Source organism: Mus musculus, chromosome 2, assembly GCF_000001635.26.
Source record: "Mus musculus strain C57BL/6J chromosome 2, GRCm38.p6 C57BL/6J".
Classification (NCBI taxonomy): domain Eukaryota; kingdom Metazoa; phylum Chordata; class Mammalia; order Rodentia; family Muridae; genus Mus; species Mus musculus.
The window spans coordinates 124,476,545-124,502,098 of NC_000068.7; the positions used below are offsets into that span (position 1 = coordinate 124,476,545).

General features: G+C 41.5%; 1 protein-coding gene across 9 annotated transcripts in view; it reads left to right on the plus strand.

Moving 5' to 3' along the window:
* Sema6d (sema domain, transmembrane domain (TM), and cytoplasmic domain, (semaphorin) 6D) overlaps positions 1-25,554 on the plus strand; it is a 577,847-nt gene that overhangs the window by 386,602 nt on the left and 165,691 nt on the right. For all 9 annotated transcript variants that reach the window (XM_030249369.1, XM_011239427.3, XM_030249365.1 and 6 more), the window contains one exon: positions 13,441-13,468. The gene's annotated coding sequence lies outside the window, so the exon portion shown is untranslated. The remainder of the gene's footprint in view (positions 1-13,440; positions 13,469-25,554) is intronic.

Sequence of the window (25,554 nt, forward strand, 5' to 3'; positions counted from 1 at the left end):
GTTGTGGTTCTTGTTTTGCTTATATCTGGGCAGTTGTGTTGGTGAGAGTTTATGGATGTAGCTGCTGACATTTCTAGAAGACACAATCTAACAGAAAATTCCCTGTTCCTCTGACTTTTATGATCTTTCCACTCCCTCTTCAAAATGTTCTCTGAGCCTTTCAGTGTGTAAGTCTTTTGTAGTTGTACTAATTGAAACTGGGCTCTGCAATTCTGCATATTGATTGGTTGTAGTTTTCTGTAGTAATCTCTGACAGTTGCAAGGAGAAGTTTCTTTGATGAAGGATCAGGACTACTACATTCACCTGTGCGTCTAGGAGCAAATATTTAGAATGTAGTTAAGAATTATGCTGGCTTAGTAAAGCAGTAGTTGTAGGCTCTCCTCCAAGATCCAGGACTTCATTAGCACTGAGCAGTTTGCTAGGTTTCCAGTACCAGACACGGGTTTCTTCTTGTGAAGCAGGTCTTGAGTTCAATTGGAGATTAGCACCAATGTATTTGTGCTACTACTGTCCCCTTCGCTTTATCATGCTGTGCTTGTCGTTGCTGTAGATCATAGATCATAGGCATCATAGCTGGGTAGGACCTCCTTCGGAAGCTTGCATAGTGCCTTTGGTGACCTGATAGTTCCTAAGGAAGGGACACTCAAGTAAATTCTAGCTCAGAGCCTCTGGCTTTTGAACTATGTGGTATCTTTGGCAATGGAAACTTACCTTTTACCTCTGGGGGACAACCAAGGGCAATAGCAGTAGGCTGCATATTTTAAAAGTCTTTTGGAGAGTCCTGCTCAACAACTCAAAGAGGCCTTCTCATGCCTGGTATTAGGGTTTGAATTTGTTTTGTTTTGTTTTGTGTTCGGCTCTTGGAGGAGCCTTGTCAGCACAGATGAGAAAAGTTCATTAAAATTACATATGTATATTTATGAGGAATAAATATATGTTTTCACAGAATTATATATGTCATAATAGGTTTAAGACATCCTTATTGTTATTTTTGCAGACCTCCCTCCTTCTGTATCTACTTCCTTCCCCCATCTCTAAAGAGGCTCCCCTTCCCCATTTCCCTGATCAGATCACTAAGTCAGATGCAAGTCCCCATTCCTGCCCCTCAGAAGCCGTATCCTGGCAAAAGATCCATTTTACATCATTTTGAATAAAGTAACCTAGATTCAGAAGACAAATGTCACACGTTCTCTCATTGAAGGCCCCTAGCTCCAGATAGTCAACATGAGTCCCTAGCCCCTCCACTTCTTCAGCTCCATGTCCCAACTGCTCTCACTCTATTGTCCCTGCCTGATGGGTTCCCCAAATGAATCCCTGCCTGCAGTCTTTCCAGCCTCTCTTAAACAACTCCCTTCATCCAAAACTCAGAGAAACCCAAATCTAAGCATAGAAGCTATCAGTATTCAACTAAAAATTGGCTTTATGTCTTGGTATACAAAGCTATAGCTCAAAAAAAAAAAAAAAAAAAAAAGGAAGGTTGTATTCTGTGCTCAGTGATGTGGGGTTGAAAACCTTTTATGTGGGCCAAGTTAAATATTCCAGCTGTTGTGGCTGGCTATCAAGTCTGTCAAGATTATTCTACTCTGGTCCTTATAAAGAACCATCCACTATGTGAATGTGGATGCATTCCAATAAAACTTTATTTACAAAAGCAAAATTAATTGAGTGGCAAATTTTATAGAATACTGCTGGAGCAGTAAATATTGCTTTTGAAAAATAAGGTACCACCATACTTAATGGTACCCAATTTTAATCCCAGCAATCAGGAGTCAGAGGCAGATAGATCTCTTTGAGTTTGAGGCCAACATAGTTCCAGCCTACCCAGGGCTAATAGTGAGACCTTGTCTCAGAAACAACAACCAAATAAACAAAACAAACAAACAAAAAACAAAACCAAGGTCCTACCTTGGCGTGTTTGGAAATTACAAAACACAAAAATTCCATGTCACTTGACAGGTGATCTTACCCATATGACTAGACACCAGTTAGGTTGCTGATGTTGGCTTGCTATGGCAAACCATCGGAAAAGAGCAAATGGAGGTTGTTTGTATGCATCCCCAGCTGTAAGAAAACCTGACCCTGGTGGAGATGGGCTGCCCCCATCGCATTCACTCTGGCTTCCTGTAGTGGGAGTTGGTCTGCCCAGAGGACTCCTCCCAGTACTCCAGCCTTGACAGCTCACTAACAAAGCTACACCATGACGCCTGCCCTCGAACAGTCTGTCAAGTCCTCTCCCTGACCTTTGCTGGCAGATGTGCCTGGAGTGCAAGTCTTTTCCCTTTTCCAAGGCCTCTTTCCTTTTTAGAGGTTGTGCTGGTGAGTTTTATGTCAACTTGTCATAAGCTGTCATCATTTGGGAGGAGGGAATCTCAATTGAAAAACTGCCTCCATAAGATCAAGCTGTAGGCAAGCCTAGAGAAGATTTTCTTAAACTAGTGATTGATGTGGGAGAGTCCTGCCCATTGAAGGTGGTTTGGTCCCTGGGCTGGTGGTCCTAGGTTCTATAAGAGAGCAGGCTAGCAAGCCTTGAGAAGTAAGTCAGTAAACAGCACCCTTCTATGACCTCTGCATCAGTTCCTGCCTTCATATTCCTGCCCTGTTTGGGTTCCTGCCCTAACACCCTTTGATGATGAAGAGTCATATGGAAGTATAAGCCAAATAAACTCTTTCTTCCCCAAGTTGCTTTGGGGTCATGGTGTTCCATCACAGTAATAGTAAGACTAAGTAGAACAGAGATTAGGGTGCAAACCTGTAGCAGACCTGTTCCTTGAGAGAACTGCAGCAGACTGGCATCCACATCCAGGGTATCAGCCACTCCAGCCTCTCCTTTGTGAAAGCTGCATTCCTCCTCCTTGGGTTTAATATTGCCATTACTGGGACATGGCATGGTTTGGGTACCACAAAACCTATCCTCTATCTCAGTCCATAGTTCCCAACTCTGAGCTGCTGAGAACCTCCATAGCAGCCTAAAGACCAGCTATCTGGTTGATGTCTGTTCACTTGTGTAGCTCATCTAAAGGAAGAAGCAAAGTCCTGAAAGAATTTGGTGCATAGGAGTCATAGTAAAACTTAGACATGACTAATATTTCCTGGAGAGAATGGTGTTGTTTGGTCTACAATTAATAATACCCAGAGAGGAGTGGCCAGTCAAGAGTTTAGAGAGGCAGGAGCTGCAGAGATGGCTCAGTTAGTAAGCTGATGGTGGACTAAGTGTCAAGTCCTATGTTCCAACCCCAATGTCATGATAAAAAGCCAGGCACAGTGGTACAAGCTCATAATCACAGCACTGCATAGGAGATGAAGACAGGCAGATTCCTGGGACTTGCTGGCTACCCAGGCTAGCCTAGTCAGTGAGAGACCCTGCCTGAAAAGACAAGGCAGATGGCTCCTGAGCAGGAATAACACCTGAGGTTGTCCTCTGGCTATCACATGTCTACACATACACATACACACACATCTCAACTAGGGGCAGCTTCTTCCTCAGTGGATATATAGCAATGTCCAGAGGCACTTTGGAGGTTATAACTGAGGCAGCATCTAATAGGTTAGAGGCTAAGAATATTGTTAAATACCCTCCCATGCACAGGCCATGTCTCCTCAACAAAGAAGCTCTTGGCTTTAATTGTCAATGCTAAGGCTGAAATTCTAAGAATGTCCTTGTTCAGCAGTTCTCACACAATGAGTTGTTAAATCATAGGTAGGCAGGCCATACACTAGAGTGCTTAGTGGCCTGGCTCCCTCTAATGGAGTATAGAGTTGAACCTCAGTGGAGACTGGCCCTGGGTTTTGGTGGCAGGAGAGAGCGAGCATGCAGCAAATCCTCTATCCTGGTGCTGTAGCTTTTCTGTCACAGATGCAGGTGAGAGTGTACCTCTTCAGGAGATGCTATCCACAGGGTATTTCAGGTGAAGGTTGTATGGAGGGGAGCTGCTGCTGCCACTGACAACACCTCTCAGTCTTCCTACAGCCCCGCTGACTTGATGTGGGCCTTGTGTGGGCTCTGTACAGAAAGCAGGCCACACACAGTGTAGCAGTTGGCTTCTTAGCTGTTCTGTATGGAGTTTTGGCTTCACCTTCTAATATAATTCTATCTCCTTTGCACCTTTAGTCAATTCTTCAGTTTCTGGTCTGTTGATATCCCTTGCCCTTTTCTTTCTATTGTGTACTTTTGATGAATTTTTTTCTTTGGTCATTTCAATGTATACCAGTGGGGAACAGAAGCTGACATACTGCCTAAGGCACCTTCTGAAACAGTGACCATGTCTGTTGCATTAACTACCAAGCATATGTGAATAGGATGCCATAGGCCTATATTTCTAGCACTTTGAGACAGAGGCAGGAGGATGGACCCAAGTCTGAGGCCATCCTGGTCTAGCCACCAAGTTTTTGATCGGACTTCATAGCAAGATCTTGTCTTTAAAACAAATGTCAAAAATAAACAAGGGAAAATATCCAAAAGGCCCAAGTAATCTTGCAAGAAAAAAATGTCTAGAGCATGTTGCCAGCAGCCAGAATGCTTGTTGTGAGGACCTGAGTAAAGAAAATAATTTTGTCTATCTGTTGCTGTGGAGCAGCCAACCCACAATTAGGGACGTAAACACTACTAACAATTAACTCACATAGATTTGTAGGTTGACTTAGTTCACCTTAGTAGCTCTAGATTTGGGTCTCTTGGGGTCTGAAGTATGCTACAGAGCTTGCTTGGTTCAAGACACTTTGTTCAACCCTTATCACTATAATAACCAAGGCCCAAGTCCAAGTACCTCACAATTCAGTCCTACTTAGATGTAAAATCTCTTTAGATGTTGTTAGTTAAGAGGACATCATACTGATCTTTAGATGTTGTTAGTTAAGAGGACATCATACTGATCCAGCATAGATGTTAATCCAGTATGATTGTGTGAAGAAATCATTGGTGTGGAAACAGGGGATGCTAGAAAAACCTGAAAATACCAAGATTGAGGACTGCCACACTGGAAACTAGAAAAGAACCAGGAAGGATCTACCCACAGTCCAGAGGGTGCACGGCCTCACAGACACATTGAGTTTCACTCCTGGAAATGGGAGAAATCAATTTCTGCCTTTATAAGCCAACTTATTTGTAGCATTCTATACAGCAACCCTAAGAAGTGCGCGCAGAATCTCTCATAAAGTTGCAGTCAGATCTTGATTGGGGCTGGAGGCTGGAGGTTGGCAGCTGTCTTAGTCTGTTCCTGGTGCTGTAACAATGAACTTTAAGTAATCTATAAATGATAGAAATATCTTTCCTTAAGAACTAGAGGCAGCAGATTCCAAGATGAAGATGTCTGGTTAGTGAAATGGTTCTCAACCTGTGGGTTATGATCCATTTTGGGTGTAGTATATCAAATATCCTGAATATCAGATGTTTACACTAAGATTCATAACAGAAGCAAAATAAAAGTTATGAAATAGCAACAAAATAATGTTATGGCTGGGGGTCACCACAGTATGAGTAGCTGTATCAGAAAGGTTGAAAACCAGTGGGTTAGAGCTTTGATTTAGCTTTAGTGAGGGCACCATCTTGCCACAGCTCCATGCAGGAGAAGGGCAAGAAGGAAAACAACATGGCTTGGCAGACTCCCTCAAATCCTCACACAAAGGCACAAACCCCATTTGTATGTGTGAAGACTTGAAGGCACAGTCATCTCCACAAGCCTCATCTCTCAATGTACCCAAGAACACAGGAGATTGAGTGTCAGTGTAAATGTTAAAAAGGACCACAGACAGGGCCCCCAAAGGAGGAGCTAGAGAAAGTATCCAAGGAGCTAAAGAGATCTGCAACCCTGCAGGTGCAACAACATTATGAACTAACCAGTACCCCAGAGCTCTTGACTCTAGCTGCATATGTATCAAAAGATGGCCTAGTCAGCCATCACTGGAAAGAGAGGCCCGTTTGACATGCAAACTTTATATGCCCCAGTACAGGGGAATGCCAAGGCCAAAAAGTGGGAATGGGGAGGGGAGGGGGGGGGCATAGGGGACTTTTGGGCTAGCATTGGAAATGTAATTGAGGAAAATATGTAATAAAAAAAAAGGAAAAAAAGGAACACAGATTCCAAGTTTGCAATATATAATTACAAGAGACTCCATGAAACTCTGGGTCCAAGGGGTATCTTGCAGGTGACTGCTTTAAGGTGTCAGGGACATCTGGGTCTGGTCAAGTATTTAAGTAATTCATAAATTTTAGACTTGTTTATGGTAACTACAAATGCCAGGTGGAAACAGATTTCTTTTGACATATCCTAAAGTTATAAGAAAAGCAATTCAGTGCTACCAAGATAGGACAAAGAGTTTAGGTAGAGAAAAATAGCAGGAAAGGAAAAACGAAGAAGACAGGTAGACATGCCACAAATGTGTGGCCAGAGAATGACGTGCACAGATGAGTGCAGAAGTTTGGGACTATCACAGGGACTCTCATGTATTATATCTCAAATCCCTGTGTCTAGGGATTACCTGGGTGACACTGGAGAGAAATGTGCCAGGTGAGGCTTGAAGAGAGTAATGCGTGGACAGAGCCAGAGGGAGAGTGGCAAAGAGAGCTGACTATAGCAACATGCATTCAAGACACCAGCATCTGTAGGTACTAAATGGTGCCCTCGGGAAGGCGATGGGAGTGGAATCCAGGGCAGGCTGTTGGTTCTTGCTGTTAGAGGCATTCTGGATGGCATTTTCCATTTTACAATCTGGCTCTAGTCTCCAGCAGTCACCAAACTACACATCATTTCTGAAATTAAGGTAATAGAAGCTGTGTCAGGAGGAAGGAATAACCAATGTTTTCTAAGGATACATTAAAAATGAATACTCTCAAAAAGAACATTTCACAGAGAGGAGCTTGGTGGTGAGGAAAATGTAAAAGCATAAGTTTCCTGGTTCTTCCTCGTGCTCTTAGGAATACACCTCTCCCAGTTGGTTCATCTGCAATTCCCCTTCCTGGCATCCAAGTGGACTTGAAGCAAGACAATAGGTCTAAGCCTCACGTTTCTCTGACTCAGACAATACAAATTAATTGTCTCTCATCCCACACTGTAGCTGTGGCCGGGTGGCTTCGCTCGGGTTGATTGGCTGAGCATGTGTGAGAGGCAGCCCCATTTTCCTTGGTGCTCATTTCATCTGTGTTAAGTGTGGCCAGTTTTCTCAATGATCATGAAGTGAATCTCTGTGATTAGTCATTTAACTGTATGGTAATTACAAACTAAATAGTGTTTACAACAAACCCCTTGGTTAGGAGACAGAGACTGTGTCAAATTATAGCCTGTGAAAATTACATAAGTAAAAATTTGCATCTAGAAGGGCCCTTCATGAAAATTATAAAGAGATTGTATAATTTTTTTGTTTGCATTGCATAGTAGCTCTATAATTGTCAAATCAATGAAAACTGGATTCATAATACTTTCTTTCCAAATTATTTTTCTCATAACTGCATTAACTGTATATATATATATATATATATATATATATATATATATATCAACATTGGCAATCACATTGTTTTTCTTCAGATTAGTGGGAAGTACCATAATGAACACAGAAGAATGTATTCAGTGAGGGAGTAGGCAGAAAAGCTACTGGTTGGGCATGGAACTTAATGATGGCCCTACCTCTCTGCTTCTCCCTGAACCCTGCAAGATCCACTCACCTCTGAGAAGTGTCCTGACTTCTAATTCTGTCTGAATTTTCAAAAGCATTCATTACTCTTTGTTCTATGATTAGTCAAGAAAAGAGCTGTCCCCTCAATCCAAATAGAGAATTGCATGAAATTTTCTAAAATGGGGATTTTTAGCTTAAGCTCTTGAATTTGGACAATTGCCTAGAAAGACTTTAATTTTTTTTTTTGTAAATAACCAGAAGAAAAGCTTTAAACATCAAGATCTTTTCTTTTCTTTAAAAAGAAAAAACAAATCAGAGGCAAAGAACTCGGGGTGAAACAGCCCCACAGTTGACTCTGCCTGGAGGAACTTAATCCATCAACAGAGACAACGTAGTTCACACTACCCTCTTTGTAGCAAGGTTGTCATTGAGGCTTACACATGCTGGAGGATGCCATTCATTTGTCTTTACCTTCTTAGCTTTAAGAGTGTGAGCTTACTTACTTCTTTTCCTTGGTTCCCAGTCCCCTCTCATTTGTTCATAAAAGCCGGTGCTCATTGTGGAAATAATTTCCACTTTCTAAAGTTAGCAAACCCAACACGCTGGCAACTAAATGCCTAATCTTTCCCACAGTTGAAGAGTGAGTAGGTGGTTAATGACAATTGGAGCATCTTTTAGAGACCTCACAAAAAGCACTCCTTCACTGATGCCCAAACGGGGAATTTATTGGTTATCCATCAAATATTCTCATTATTCTTCATCCTACATTTCAGAATATAAAATATCCAGCATAAAGCAGACATTTTATATTCATTGCAAAGGTAGTAAGGCTTGCTTGTCTAAGCAGGGAGACAGTTTTATACACAGATCTTGCTAATACATTTTGATTAGTATTCTGAAATGGGTAGGAAGAACTGGCATTGAAGCACAAATAAGGAAGAGACTGTGTCTGAGGAAATTAAGATCCACAGAAAAGGTGTGGCATGTGGTTTTAAAGAATGATCAGGTATTTATCAGCTGAAAGAAGACTGGAAGAAATATATCCAAGGTCGTGTGTGGGCTTGCATGTAAGGGATAAAGGCATCACAAGCAAGGTGGGGGCCTGGCCAAAGGCCTGGAGACCTTGCTTCTGGGAACTGTCTGCTGTGGCTGCGATCCAGAGGATGTTCACTTGAAAGCCATTCAGAGACACCTGGGAAGATCAACGGTTGCTAGGTACTAACAGATAAGGAAGAGAGAAAAATAGACTGCATAGTTTGGTCTGGTGCAGTTGAGGGCTGGGAGATAAGGGCTCCCTGCTGAAGGCCAAGTTCACCATGGCAAACACCTCTTTTAAAAAAAGAGAGAAAAAAAGTTATAGCAGTGTCTGAAAGATTAATGTAGACAAGAGTGCTGCTCTGGGCCTGCGATTGGTCATCTGTCAGTTTGATTGGACTGAGAAAGGTCAAGGAAAGTAGGTCTCTCAGTGAGCTCCGGGGGCTCTCTAAAGACATGGAGATCTGGAGGTCTCTGTCCTCATCCTGAATGAGCCCGCTGATGGGTTTAGAGTTTGAATAGATTCTTGGGAGGTGCTAGAACTACAAGGTAGGGTCTGGATGGAAGAAGTGACTCAAGTTGCTGAAGCACATCTTTGGGAGAGGGCTATATGTTGCCCTGCTTCCTCTTCATTAACTCTGCTTACTGATGCTGTCTTTTTTTTTTTTTTTTTTGAGAATGTTCCCAGCTTTTCTGACTAGGGGTCTGGATAAACAACAGCCACCAAAGTCAAGGCCAGTCAATGACCTCCCAGTTCACTGTTACACATTCATGATGAGTAAGAGAAGGCTGACAATGACTGTGCAGAGCAAATGCATTTAATCTGCGGGGTAGGTGGACCATGCTACCAGACAGAAGAACTACTAAGGTGAAGTGAGCTCAGACTCTGTGAATCTCAGAACTGAGTTTGGTAAGAGTGGGGCTACACCCTGCCTGCCTCTACCTGCTCTAAAACATGCAACCATGACATCCCACTGAAAGAACTATAGCATTCAGTCATAGCATAAAACCTGAAGTTTTCCATGCTAATGAGGTATCTAGATACGCCCTCAGCGTTCAGCCAATGAGCTTCCCTTCTTGGGCATTTCTCCCTGCAAAAGGTATTTAATCTCTGGCTCATCCTGAGTAAGGTGTTTGCATTCATATCCACCATCGTCAGGCCTTTGTCTTGAGGAGCTTCACCTACATCTCCCAGAGAAGGCTTCCAGTCCCTCCGTACTCTTGGCACCCATTTATCCTGGGAGAAGCAAGGACCGAGGACCCCTATCCCCAGCTCCCAGCGGTATGCCAGTGGTGCCTGAGTCCACAAGAGACCAGTAACCACAGCAATGGTCCCCGATACCTGTGTTTCTCACTCAGGGAAAACAGACTGAGGGGCATCTTTATGCCCTGCCTTTTGCCTTCCCTGAAATGTGGCAGTGCTCTGCGCAACCCAATGCCTAGGCAGGACACAGCCCTGCATTTATTAGGGAAAAGTGAAAAAGAATTGCCAATCAGGGAGAGGCTCCAAAGGTGGAAAACCTCTGCTACACCCTGCCGACAGACTCGAGCATCTCAGGGTGGAAGGTAAGCTGAAGTCCTCTTTAGTAGGGTTGTCCTTTTTGAGCTCCTCTCAGGTCCACAAAGAGTGAGCAGTCCACACATTCTATGCTTCTTCAGCCTAATAAGAGAGCTGGTCATCCCTTCAGGGGAAAGGTGCCGTGTTCTACATGACTAGCTTATGATCTACCAAGGCTCTTGCCCTCACCGCCTAAGGGACTTAACTCCTTTCACCACAAAGTAATGAGAATTCTGAGATAGCCAAGCAAACCCTTGCTCCCCTTGGTTGCTTATTACACTTAGTCACAGCAAGAGAGAAGTAATTACCACAGAGACCATGTCACTCTGACCCCACAACAATATTGAAAACATAGGGGCAGTGTCTCGTTTGAATTAGTTCCTATGTCTTACTGTTGGATTTTTCCATTTCAACAAAATAATAGTTGCAAGAACACAACTTTTTATACATTTTTATGTCTGTGTCCCATTAAAGGTTGGCTTTGTATACAACCCCTTATTTTAGCTTAATCATGTTGTTCGAGTAACTTAGGTGGTCAGTCCAAAGTTAGCATTTACAAATGAAGGGAGACCCTAAGGCTGGCACATGGGAAGTGATGATGTGTTCATGATCATTTGTGCAAACCGTATGTGTGTTGGAAAAGGATGTTTTATAAGCAAAGATTGGTGGTACGTATGTGGGCATTTCATTGATTTTTTTTATCTTACAATATCACTTATGATTGGAGGTTGGAAGGTTTGTGCTGAACTAAACAACACAATACTTTGTGAATTGGTGGAGAACTAGAGCCAGCATAAGGGCGCCATGTGTCCATTTCAGAATTTTGGTTCTAGGCAATTTCAGACAGTACATGATTAATTATGATTAATTGTATTTACTTGATAGTTCTTTGTGGATGTTTCCATCTGAAAGCAGACACCTGGGAATTAGTCAAGTTTGTGGCTAACATTTTTCATTAATCTTTTAGATCCTTTCACTCCTCCCCCAGGAACTTTCATCTCTTTATTTGAAAGCATCTTCATTTGAAAACATGGGGAAGAGTAGACTACCTTTTTTTCCCCTAAGTCCTTCTAGTCTTTTTAAGGATTCTGTGAATCATTTAAAATTAAATTGTAAATGGGTACCACATTAAGTAACCCGTATCACCTGAGCTTTCTTCCTTTCGGTGCTTAGTAGGTCAGATATCTGTTTGGAAATCACAAAGGTGGGGACCAGGGATCTGTAAATAAGAAAGAGATTGTATTTGTTGAAAACCACTTTGTCTCAGTGTATTTACTGCGTACAACTGGCTAGGGAGTCAGACTGGCTTTAGATTAGCAGTCCTGTGTTCTCAGTGTCCATACACTGCATTTGCTGGCTTGCACTGCTGCACCACCTTGAATATCCACTTAAAATACCTTCTGACTCAACGCTTGACACTCAGCTTACAAGACCTGATACAGTTCACATTCAGCAGTCAGTTCTTCTCAAATGGTGATCTCCAAACTCCAGTTCCCTAGAACACTTAGAATGCTCAAGCCTGATTTAGTACATGAGAGCTAGGCCCAGGATCTATGGTTTCACAAGCATGCCAATAGATGTTCACACATATTCAAATGTAAATGTCACTTTCTCTAAACCCTTCCTCTCTGTGTGAGGAGCATAGAACTTGTAGCTAGCAAAGACTGAACAGTAAAGATGGTGAGAGACGAGATCAGAGCGGTTGGCCTTCATGAAGTTCTTTTCTCTTGATTCTAGCCAAAGGCAGGGGATTAATGGCTGCTTACTTTTACCTCTTGCCTTATCTAAAAGGCAAACTTTATATGTAGACAAATTTCATCCTGAAAGTAGTTTCAAAGCCAATGCGAGTAACGTTGGCAGAGCTGCAGAGGGAGGGGAAGGGAAAGGGGAGCTGTCTATGAGGGGATACTTTTGCCATAAAACTTTAAAGTTTGGAAAGGTTCCGTGAAACCTGAATTTGGAGATCATAGCCTGGATGCCTTCCCAGCTAAGACAGAGCCCTTAGACAGGGTAACAGTATAATTTATTACGAGGCTATTTGATTGGAAATAAATGAAAGAATTTTAATATAGTCTCAGACTGTGTTTCCCTGTTTTTCTCTGCTTTTGAAGTCCATTGAACTCTTAATGTTGATTTTCTACTCTCTTTTTTGCTCTTAAAATCCAGTCCACTAAGGTCTACAAAGCTGTTTCTCCCCAAGGCTAAGTCTGTTCTAGGTGAGCTAATCAATCAATTTCCACCCATTAGGAAAGAGCACTCAAATAAAAAGAACCCTAACCTTTTGATGGATTTGCTAGCTGTTTGCTCAACACAACCTTTTTTTTCTTCTTCTTCTAATTGGCAAAATACCAAACAGAGAAGCAATCTTACATTTTAGGAAAGGGAAGGAGTCCAGGTCCCTGAGAACTATGCAACATTCAGGGGAAAATGTTTCTCAGATCCGGAACTATTGATCAAGTACAGCCTCCTTTGGTGGTGATGGAGTTATTTTTAATTAAATCTTTCTAGCCCCAGTTGAAATGCACACAGATTCAGGATATAAAAGAGAGCTCCTGAAAAGCAAAGTAAGAAGAAGATGCGATGTTCGGCTGAACTGAGCATCAAACTTCAGCAGAGGCGTTACACTGAGCTACTCAAAAGCTTTTCTTCACACTCAGGTCTACAGAATGGCACGGGTCACAGGATGTGACCTATGCCGAGTCCATGCTGCTGTCACATGACCAGCATAGCCTTACTGCTAAACTAGACTACTGTACAGAGACTGATTTGTGATGCTACATTTGGTGAACAGGGTCTTAACACAGAGGAATTTTTTTTCCTCTGATCTGTGAAGAGCAATAGGATACATAAGACTCAGTTGACAGGCAATCTTCAAGCTGTCAAAGGGTTTTTTTTTTTTTTTTTTTTTGGTTGGTTGGTTGGTTGGCTGGTTGGTTGGTTGGGTGTGTGTGTGTGTGTGTGTGTGTATGATTTTTTTTTTTTTTGCCTCAAAATGCTATTTCACAATTCCAATGCCTAGACTGACATGGTATTTACACTTGGTGCATGCTTCCTCTAACCTTGCCCCCAAATGTTTCCCCCTCACTCCCAATGGTTCCCAAATAGTTAGATTAAGTGGAGAAATTAGCTGTTTCATTAAATTATTAGAAAAACTATATTTGTTTAATTCAGTTCCATGGTTTCAAAAATCAGGAGTAATAAAACACTAATGCATGTATTTGTCTTTTCTCCTTTCTAGATTCTACCAAGACAGAGCCATCTCCAAGGTATGAGACAGTATACTATTCCCCAATTTGTTGGCTAAACTCAGAATGGCATTTTTTTCTGTTGTGGTGAGTGCTACATTCAAATAGTAGTTAGAAGTGGGTGTTGTCTCTGCTGGTGGTGCTGGTGAATGAAGACTACTACAAATATGATATGGCAGGATCAGACCAGGAGGGGGGTGCAAAGGAAGGGAGGGAGGGGATGAGAGAGAGGCTTTCTTGCTTGATTAGCCCTTTTATGAGACAGCAGACTTTTTGTCTCTAAGTTTCAAAGACAGAAGACAGCTTCTTTGTGAGCCAATGTGGAAGGGCCCCACACCTCCACTGCAGCCTATTTTGGAAGAATTAAAAAGCAGAAGCCCCTCCTCATAGCCCTGACTCCTCGGCTGCATGAGGCCTTCTATCCAACTCTGCAGGACCACATTAGCCAAGTTGTCTAACTTCCAGAAGTCTCTGTAAGAACACGCTATTGCGGATTTACTAATCATATTATAGAACACAATAGAAACCCCTTTGGATTCCCATCGAGGACTGGGTGTAGAGGATGTGCACCATCTGGTTGGTGAAGGCAGGAATCGGTTTTTTTCAAGAGGGCACACATCCAAGTTCTGCTTCATGTGCATCAGAAGGAGGACGGATAAGCGAGTCTGTTTATAATGAGAGCAGTTCTGAAGCTAATAAGATGGGGTGTGTTTACAGTGTGCGACGTCTCTCTGAAGCTACGTGTGTGTGCAGTACATTTGGACGCCTTGCTTGTTCGGAGGCTGGGCTTCCAATTGAAAAATGTAAAACTCACCATGTGTTAATTGGAAAATAGAGGCATCTTTTCTGTAGAGCATCTGGCTTCCTAGGTATTAATTACGGTTCTGTCTACACATAGAGACTAGTATTTTTAACATCTTCTCTTATTCACCATGTTACTTTTAGAAACTGTTAAGTTTTCAGATCGTAGGGGGAAACAAGTAAGATAAACTCTACTAGATATTGGGGGCTTTTTACAAATATTTTTTATGCTAGGTGTGGAAGCACCTGCTTGTACTCAAAATTGCTTTTTTTTTAAATCTTAACCATATTTTTATTCTTTGAAATTTTCCTACAGTATAATTTTAGCATATTCTTTTTCATCCTTCAACTCCTCTCAAGCCCTCCCTACCCACCCAACTCTGTTCTTTCTCTCCCTTTCAAAACAAAATGTTAAAAGGTAAAACGAATATAGACACACACAGAAAGAGAGAGAGAGAGAGAGAGAGAGAGAGAGAGAGAGAGAAGAAATCATGGAGCCAAAATCTGTTCTGACCAACTAGTCTTGAGCATGAGGCCTGCCCTGGAGTGGGGTGGAGATGCCCAGGGTCACACCACTGAAGAAAACTAATCTTCCATTTCCTAGTAGCTAATGTTTGTGAATAGCATCTTCGCTGGGGCTGCGATTTTGTGCCTTCATCCCTTCCTCCACGCTGTGATTTGGCCTGCCTGGAGTTTTTCATGTTTGTGGTGTCACAGTCTCTGTAATCTCATATGTGTATCAGCCCTGTTCTGTCTAGAAAATACTGTTTCTTTAAAATTGTACGTCACCTCTGGCTGTTTCCATGCTGTCATTTGCATAGATCCTGAAAACTGAAAGATAGACCTTATTATCTACTGCACTCACGAAGTAAAGACTGGATGATGGCAGGCTCAAGGAATGCCCAAGCTACACAGCAAGACCTTATTAAAAATATATATAAAGACACAGAAAAACAGTGAAGGCATATTTTCAAGGCTGTCGAAGTTTATAACAATAAATAGTAATGAAACAGGAAGAAAGTGTGAGACTTCCTAATACTAATCTTCATTGAATGTTTAAAAAAATGTTTTTATTTAAATAGTAATAGAGGCCTAGAACAGCCATTTCTCTGTATACACATCTAGGGTCGGGGTGGAGGTCAGAAAACCTGCTTCCAAAAAATATTTCCTTAGGCTTCCTATAAACATTCTAAAGTCTTCCACTGTAGCAAACATGGCTTGGAAAGCTATGATCCCCCTCAATAACTAGTTTCTTCTTCTGTATGTATTCCACAAGTCCAGCCAGCCCTGATATAAGAAGCATAGTGACTTGGCACAGAGTCTCATTGAAGGCAATTACAGCCATCACCATCAATCCAATTAAACAGGGTGATCAGCTCTGGGAGCCAGAAGCAGCATAGGCCTCTCTGACTAAATCCAGGATTTGAGATAAGAGTGTGAGTGTGTATTTTAAGCATTTTCATGTTTTGAAATACTTTTGCTTATAAAAATAGATAATATTGGGAAAGTAGGTAAGTGGGAAGAGATCAAATAATCCCAGGCTTGTAAATTTTGCATTTAATGGTCAACAACCCATTTCTAAACAGTGAGCTTGTCAACTGCTGCTAAGCACACCAGCTCTGGTCTTCTCTTCAACTTCAGTGGTGTTTCCTATTATTCTTTCCATTCCCTACATTGTAACCTTTGCTTCTCTGAGTGATTCAGCAGTGACTATGAGTCCTGAAGGCTATACCTCTGTGCTCATTAGACCCTCTGTTGCTATAGCAAATACCCAAGGGAAACAACCTAAGGGGAAAAAAGTTCATGTCTGTCTCATGGCTTTAGATCATTAAGGCATGACAGTTCACATTAAGGTAGTCAGGAAAGAGAGAGAGAGAGAGAGAGAGAGAGAGAGAGAGAGAGAGAGAGACATAGATTATACATAGATACATAGATATATTAGACACGTAGATAAATAAATAAATAGATATATTATTCCACCTGGGCTCGCAGCCTATGCCTGACGTCATCATAGTCCTCACTGGAAACTCCTGTAGTTTTTCACAGAATGGTGCTTTAAATGATTTCCTAGCTATGTCTCAGTCTCATCAAGGTGACAACTGAAGGTAACCTTCATTGCCCAGGTTGCCCAGGTTTCCCAAAAGATATTTTTGGTACATCAGTATGATTTGATAGATCACTAATCAACAGTTAATAATTTAGCCCCCAGCTGTTGCTCACTCTTCCTGAAGGTTAAAAGTGAGGCTAAAAGTCCCAAGCTCTTGATCACCGTTTGCTTGTTGGATGCTAATCCTCATCCTGAAGGTATCTGGGACCTGTTAAACCTTTCTTGTTATTCTGGAGGAAATTTTATTCCAAGTAGTAAATACTTGGACCCAGTCCAACTAGGGAAGGGATAATCTATGACCACGGAGGACATTCTGGAAGAGGATAGGATTTCCTCTATGGACTGAGCAGATGACTAACTAAGTGAAAGCAAGGACCCTGAAAATAAGGCTAGCCACACATCAGTACATCTTTTCCAAAGAGTCAGCTTCCCTGAGAAGCCAGGGCCTTCCAAGAGCTTCTGAGTACCTGTTTCAGGTCCGAGAACAAAACCAAGGTATCACTCTTCATACTTTATAATGCCATAGTATGGTTTGTGGAATACTGTCATCACTTCTGCTGTATTCTATTGATCACAGAACCCAAGCCTGGAGTGATGTGGGAGGGAGCTAGAAGGACATAAATACCAGGAAGCAGAGTTCCAAAAGCCCAGAAAGCTAGCTGTATGTCTGTCACAAATTCTCTTCTTTGTAGATGTTTCAAGGATGTCTTCCTGAGTAAAGTTTAAAAACAATAAAAAATGTGAATCTTTGGTTATAGGATAGCATGCTATTCAATTACATTATTGTCCTCCTGAAATGACACTTGAATGTCTAAGTTATAGAAAGAAAATCTTGCTCAGAAACCATCACAGGAATTCTCAGGCCTAACTGTATCTCACTCAAACTTCTCAAGTCATGCCTGCTGTTGAGAGAATCAGGAGGCACAAGTGTTGGGTCTGGCTTCTGCCATGCTTCTGCCAAGTTATGCTATAACCTACTATCAACGACAAAGAGATGATACGTACTGTGTCTGTTGGTGCTAAAAAAGCCACAATTCTTAGAAAGAAAGAGAGAAAGAAAGAAAGAAAGAAAGAAAGAAAGAAAGAAAGAAAGAAAGGAAGGAAGGAAGGAAGGTGGGAGGGAGGAAGGGAAAGGAAAGAAAGTAAGGAAGAAAGGGAAAGGAAAAGAGAGAAAAAAGGAAAGGAAAGGAAAGGAAAGGAAAGGAAAGGAAAGGAAAGGAAAGGAAAGGAAAGGAAAGGAAAGGAAAGGAAAGGAAAAAGAAAAGGAGAAAAGAAAAAGAGAAATGAGGACCTAAGTTCAGATCCCCAGTCCCCCTTTACAGCCATGTGCATCTTTACTTACTGCAGTGAAGGACAGAGAAGGCCAATGGTGGGGCTCATTGGCCAGCAAATCTAGTCCATCCGTGAGTTTCAGTTTCAGTAAAAGGTCCTGCTTCAAAAACCAGGATAATAAGAGGATTGAGGAAAGACACCTCAGTGTCTCTCAATGTCCCCAATGTCATCCTCTGGCTTTTTGATTTCATGCTCAAATATTTCTGCACATATGCTTAAAAGAGAAGTAGGACAGGGGTAGAGGGATAGGAAGGGAGTCTTGTGGTACCACTGATGTCAAGAGCCTGAGAAAAGTCCATTTATAGAGTGAAAAGCATATATATACTTTAAGGACAGTAGTTTTCATTCCCTTTCCCTGACATATCTTATTTTCTGTAATTTCACTTATCAATAGTCAATCAAGGCCTAAAATTATTGAATAGAAAATCCCAGGAATGAGTCAGCCAGTACATTAAACCACCCTGTCCTAAGTAGCTTGATGGCCTTTTCTGCTGTCTTCCTGTACTTCCACCGGGATGTGCATTGTTTCTTTGCCCGGAGTATGTACAGCTCGGTGTATCTATAGTGCATGTCCTACCTTCGTGGTAATTAGTCAGCAGCCTCCTGAACTCTTAGGTAGACCGTCAGTTTACTGCAGTGCTTGTCTTCAAGTAATTCCCATTTACTTAATAATTTCACAAAACAGAGGCTTCTGGGAACTCAGACCTTTCACAAAAGATGCTCCTTTTAAGCAAAAAAGGGAGGGGTATTCTTAATTTTAAAAGGAAACCAAAGCAATCGCATGATGTTGTATCCAAGACCTAATATACTGTGATTGATCTCTTTTGGTGCCTAGCTTACCAATTAAGCTTTGTCAAAAGCTTATATGGATAGGGTATATTGGTACTATTTATAACATCACGTGCTGCTGGGATCCTGGAATGTTGCCTCTCAGGACAAGTAGATCCTATTGGATGTTGAATGGCACCTGATCCCCCAACTTACTTACCACATACTCTAATATGTACCGATAATGGTTTCTACTGCACGGTGCTTTAGAACTGGCCATACAGGCAGACCACACACAGATCATACAACTAATGAGCAGTCTTAGACATCTCCTTCTCTCTTTACTTGAGATAAACTCAAGTTTATCTCAAATTTGGTAAGTGACTGTACCAAAGTTATATCTAAAGCTAGCAGTATCAGCAACTCAAGTTTTACAGCACTTGAATAATTGTCCCTTTCTACCTGCCAGTCCCATTATGATATTGGTACAATATTGTTGTATTGTTATAAGTAAACATCTGTTCATCTTTTATTTAAAACAAATAAACATGTAGTTTGTTTGGAGTGGAGTACTTCTGATTTAGAGAGAATTTGCTAAGGTTCTCAGGAAAAATATTTTCATGGAGTAGGACATGCTTAATGGGATGTCGTTTCCATGCAGTGTGTCATGCAGATGAACCGTGCTGTCCTTATGAGCAGCTGTCTTGGAGATGCGGGACATAGGGAGAGGGACACATTGACATTACATTTTCTGACCTGCTAAATATTGATGAAGATCTGGAAGAGGGTCACAAGTGTTTGAATAGAGACACTGGTGCCTAAGTGATCATTCTGCAGACAGGCAGAAGTCTAGGAAGATGCCAAACATATGCTGGGCTTCTGCCAAACATTTCTCTGGCTGCTGATTTTCTGTCTCTTTTCTCCATTTTATTCCTTTTCAGGGTGCTTTGAGCTGTTATAATTTGGCCTCAGAGAATGTAGTATGTTCTCTACCCTCAAGATTATTTAGAACTTCTTCAGTTTACATGTAAACAAATCCTGGAAAAGGCTCATCTGTGTGCCAAGTCGGGAAAGACTTGGATTCTCTGCCATTTCCCTAAAGGACTATCACAGCAGTCTTACTCAGATAACTCAGTCTGTAGTCCACAAGTTACTACTCCATGAATAGGCTTTCTCATGCCTGGTCACTGGCAATTGTCTTTCCTAGAAAATAGGTGACCCTTTAGAGATGAAGAGCTAGACTCATTTCTGTGCTGGGCGTGGTTTTCCCTGCAGAGGAATGTGAGAAAAAGAATGTCTGCTTCACCTTTTCTGGTGAACAGGGAACAGTTCTAAAATCCCAGATTTCCGGGATTTCTGTTCAAATTTCACCATCACCAGCTATGATCAGGCAAGAGGGTGGGTGGCATCTGCATTACTTTTCCTCATTATTTCTTTCATAATTTATTTCAAAATAGCTGGTTGTGAAGAACTCAAGAGCACCAAACAGACTTCTCATGTTAGGATGTGAATATATATGTTATTTTTTCCGATAAGTGGATATTATTTACAAATCACAGAAGTCCGTTGATATAAAGTCTTTCTGTCTCTACCTTCAAGAAGACTTTGAATCCAATGCTCAACCTGTTCGTATTTCAGCACCCTTGTGCTTCTAGTACAACTGAATGAACTGTGCACACGGTCTGAGGCTTTTCTCTTGAGTTCCGTTATAATCTCTAAGAGTCTCCTCCAAGAAAAGGCTGTGGGTCATGTGAAAATCCTCACTTTCTGTTTGTGTTACTAAGGAGCACTATTTTTGTGTGTCTGTTACATATGTATTTTATTTGGATTTATACTCTTAAAAAAATGGACAGAGAGTTAAGGATTTGATCTGTTCTTCATATATTTGTCATGCTCACTGTAGTATTCTACAATGATACTATGAATTATTATGGGCTGTCAGGCATGGGATGTTTAAATAGCTACTCTAATCATGCTAGCTGGAATCATATAACACACAGATTGGAGTAGCCACAGGTTTGTGACCACACCTATATGTCTACCTGTACCTTCATAGTCCATTTCCCAGAGCTTTAAAAACTGAAATGCTTTGAAAAATGAAATAAGAAAATTGGTAAGTTGGGAAACAGGCATGTGAGCCTACACCACTCGTGTACCCCATGTTTCAGCACTACAGAAACAAATACCTTGGGTCTGGGAAGATTACTCTGAGGGTCAGAGCTCTTGCTAAAGCAAATGGATCGCACTGCGTTCTAATCGCTAGCACCCACACAGCAGCTAAGCTCAACCAAGTGCTTTTGTAACCCCAGTAATGGGGCAAGAGAAAGGCAGGCAGATCTCACATTCTCGCTGGTCAGTCATGCTAACTGGACCAGTGGGTTTCACACTCGGTGAGAAACCCCACCTCAAGGAACAAAGGCAAAAGGGAATAATAGAGTAAGCCATCCTTCTCTGTCATCTGCATGCATGCAAATGGGCAAACACCACACACACACACACACACACACACACACACACACACACACACACGAGACAAAACAGACAAGCAAAAGACAGAGTTCCACCAGTGACTCTTGCCACCATGTTCCTGTGCCTTGAGAACTAGGCATGAGGTAAACATTCAGCTCACAAATTCACCAGTTAAAAGAAAGAAAACCGAACTGCTTTGGAGACATTTTCCCAGCTCCCTCCAACTGTGTTGGCTTAAGCTGCCTCTCCGTGGAGCATCCCCTTAGACATTTGAAAGAACTTTTGCAGGTCTTAATTGACACCAAAGGAGTTCTTTGAACTCCAGTGCTTCTAAAATTTATTTAAAATGTAAGTCTTTCTGTACTAAAGCAGCCAATATATGTGATATGCAAATTATAGGACTTACTAAATCTGAGCACCTGTAACCCAATTAACCCAGTGTCACACCCTGCCTTCTTTCTTATCCTGAAAACATGGTTAGGTCCTAGGGGAAGAGTGATTCCAACACCACTGACTTAAGAGGTGCCTGGGACACACAGAGTCGCTCCCTTGTGCTTAGAAGAGGTCTACAAAGCAGAGCTGCGGGACCAGGTGGTAGCTTACCTTTCTGCTTTTGAAGCTAAAGGGCCAAGTGCTGGTACCTTGATCTAGAGAAACTAAATTTATGTTCTTTATAAGCTGCTCATTCTCGGACATTGTTTTTAACTAGGGCAACAGACAAACAGCTGTCTACTCGCTGAGCATGCAGAGACCCAGTGCTCTAGAGCCAACTCCCCCTCCCTCTGAAAATTCCCAGATGACGTCATTTGCTCTGAATCAACGTTCACAACACTGGCATAAGTTTTTGCATGGGTCTAAAGAAATAACACTCAATCTCACTGCCTATCTTATACCAACCCCATTGCCTCTTACTGTATCTACCAGACATGACCCATAAACTATTCTGCCTAATCCAGCTAGGGTCAATATTTTACTGGGTCATAATATGTTATCTCATAGTGACTACTTTGAAGAAAATAAAGTTTAAGTAGCCTGCAATAGAGTAACAATAGCTCAGTTTTGAAGAAGAATCCTAAAGAAATGCTTCTGAATGTGGTTCAGTTGGTAGACTGTGGTTCCTGCCTAGCATGAAACCCTGAGTTCCAACCCCAACATCAAATCAAAGGATGGTAGTGGCACATGCCTTTACTTCCAGTATTCTGGAGGTAGAGACACTATCTCTTTGAGTTCCAGTCAACCTTACTTAGTCTTTACAGTAAGCTAGAGACCAGCTAAATCTTCATATTTGAGAGCTTGACTCAAAACTAACAAGGTGTAAACCCAAAAGCTCCACCAGTTGTGTTGGGTATGTAGCCTGTAATGGTAGCTTTTAGAGGTGGGGTCGGAAGGATCTGGAGCTAAGGTCATTCCCCTCAGATACATAACAAGTTCTAGGCCGGTCTAGACTACTTTTCTTGACTTCCAATGCGTTTGTTAGCTTAATATAAAGGTTCTTTTCTATTTTTCCAGTCTGTTTCCCCAGGGACCTAGCCATGTTTCTGGGGCACTTAAGGACTAAACCTGACAGAAGTCCTAATCAACACAGCATAGGCTAATTAATCCCTTAGTCCTCACAGCACCTGTCTTAGCCACTCAACAGGAGGCTGCTTCTCTACTCTTCACAACACCTAGACAGCTCCCATGAGCGAAATGCCTCATGAGAGCCTTCCCTCTACCCTGACCTAGCAGCCCCTCCTCTCACTATGCGATTTCCACACAAAGGGTCAGCTTTATTTGGAGTCCCACAGTATATTTGCTTTTAACCACAGCCCATTCCTCAAAAAAGGAGGGTCTCATAACAATAGATGTTTCTGGATATCCCTATTGTGACTGTGCTAAAAATGTACAGAGCTATCTGAGCTTGGTGGTAATGAGTTTCAAGCTGAGGTGTAGGTAAAACCCTGACCACAGATGTATACATGGAGTTTTCTACTCTTCAAAAGGAATCCTGCTTCATTCCTAGATGCATTGTCTTATTTATAGCTTAATAATTTATTTTTGTTATCATTTTCATAATATAATATAATATGTAATAAGTAGTAATATTCTATGCTAAAATATTAAAGAAGATCCTCTGACTTTCCTTATTTTCCTAATGATGAAAAACAGAGTTGATAAAAAGCCAGGGATGCCAGCATGCTTCTTTCTAAAGTAGCAAGCACAAGGAAGAAGAAAGGGCAGTGAAAAGAAACAAATCCCTGTAAGACTGCTGGGTGGACTAGGTAGTGGTGGTAGCTCCTGGTTGCCAATCTGGTGGCTTGGGCAATGACTAGTTAAAGGAATAGCTTAGTGTGCTGCTAAAGACAGACCACAGAGGCTGTGACCTAACTCAGGATTGAGCTCATAAGTGAATGTGTAATGTGATGGTATGAGTGGGAGCTGATGAGAGGTAGGAGCTGGGCCTCATGGGGCTGGGGTGTGGTAGGGGTAGGTCCCAGGGAGCCTGTTCTTGGAGAATGTCTCTCTCCTCAGCCTCTTTTCCGAGTGTTTCTCTCTCTGCTTGCTATCTGCAAGGAAAAAGACAGGGAAAAAGAAGCATTTTTCTAACACATTGAGATGTGGGGAATTAGTGCTCCTCTGCCCCTCTGAGACGTTCTGCCTAAATGTACATAAACACTCCATACATGACCTATATGTGCATTCTGTCTGCCTCTCTGTCTCTCTCTTTCTTTCTCTCTCTCTGTCACAGGCCCACACCACAAACACACACACACACACACACACACACACACTCATATACCCATACATATTCATAAACCCACACACATCCATATATATTATACACACATATCCATACTATGCACACACCTATACACATTCGTACATAATATACACCCATATTCATACATAAAAATTCATACACTCACATACTCACACATGTTCATATACACTATATACCCATACTCACACACACACACACACACACACACACACAAAATGGAGATCTAGAACTTTGCTTCAGAACCAATAAGCTATGAAGGCATTATTGGGCTATTAGATGTGTGAAAGTTTTTACATCACAAATCTCTAATGATCAAGGAATGGTTTGGTAATGAAAAAATATTTTTATTAAAAAATCTTATGTTAAAAAACCCTTAATAAATTTTTAGTGATACAAATAATCTTCAAGCTTACACAGCAGTTTGTGATGTAGACAGACTTTACCCAAAATGATTCTGGTAGAACCAAGCTTGTGGAAACCTTGTGATCCTATTCATATGTACGTATGTATGTATGTTTGTATATATGTCATATGCACACATATGTACATACACATAACTTCTTTTCTCTAAGTCACTGGATCTCTGCTACAGTGTCTGGTTATCATCAAGTCCTTCAGTCTGTCCCTTGCATTACGTCAGCCTTTGGAAGTGTTTGTTAGTCTTCTGTCTGAGAGCAATGGTCCAAGGAACTTCCTTGTAAGTGAACAGTATTGGCTTTTAACACGATTTCTTAATAAAACTATTTGGACAACTTAGTGGCTCCTGTGGTAGTTTGAATAAGAATGGTCCCCTATAGGCTCGTATATGTGAATGTAAGGCACCAGAGAGTGCAAGTATTTGAAAAGATTAGAAAGATTAGGAAGTGTGTCACTGGGGGGTGGGGAGGCCTTTGAGGTTTCCAAAGTCTGCTTCAGGCCTAGGCTTTCTCTCTGCCTATGAATATGGACATAGAACTCTGAGCTATTGCTCCAGTGCCCCCCTGTATGCCGCCATGTTCCTCACAATGATGATAATGGATTAAATCTCAGAGAGTGTAAGAAAGCCCCTAATTAAATGCTTCTTCTTATGACAGTTGCCTTAGTCACAGCATCTCTTCATAGTAATAGAACAGAATTTAAGGCAACCCCTTTGTTTTTTGTTGCTTGGGTTTGTTGTTGTTGGGTTGTTTGTTTATTTGTTTGTTTGTTTGTTTTTAGAGAGACAGGGTTTCTCTGCATAGCCCTGGCTGTCCTGGAACTCACTTTGTAGACCAGGCTGGCCAAGTGCTGGGATTAAAGGCACGTACCACCACGGCCTTGCTTGTTTGCTTGGTTTTTGTTTTGTTTTGTTTTGTTTTCTCCTTGTCTTATTCTAGATTACTAAGACTAACAAGTAAGTTACTTCTTACAAATGGACGGAGAGCAAACCATTACACTCGTAGTATAGGGTGTGTATGCTCAGCTTTTACAGCTGCCTGTCTAGAGCAACAGAGTTTAAACTGTTAAACATGTTTTAGAATGATTGTAAATGTGTTTATGAAAAAACACACAGATAACATCTCATGGAAATGTATGTTGAGTCATATAAAGACTACAACTACAAATATTTTCCCACTGTTTTTGGGAGAATGAATGCTGGCAATTATTCAAAAGGCTAGGAACTTAACATACATGTCAAAGGCTGGGAAATGGATAAGCCAGTAAAATGTTTGCCAAGCAAGCTCACACATAGCATATGTGCACACAACTACACAAAACCACATATACACACAAATGTAATTGTATATAATACATTAGTCACTGGTTATAAGCACAGCACTGAGAAAGTTATCCTTCCCCCATATACTCTTCAGGTTAAGCAGATTCCATCTCAAGTCATCTATCCTTTTC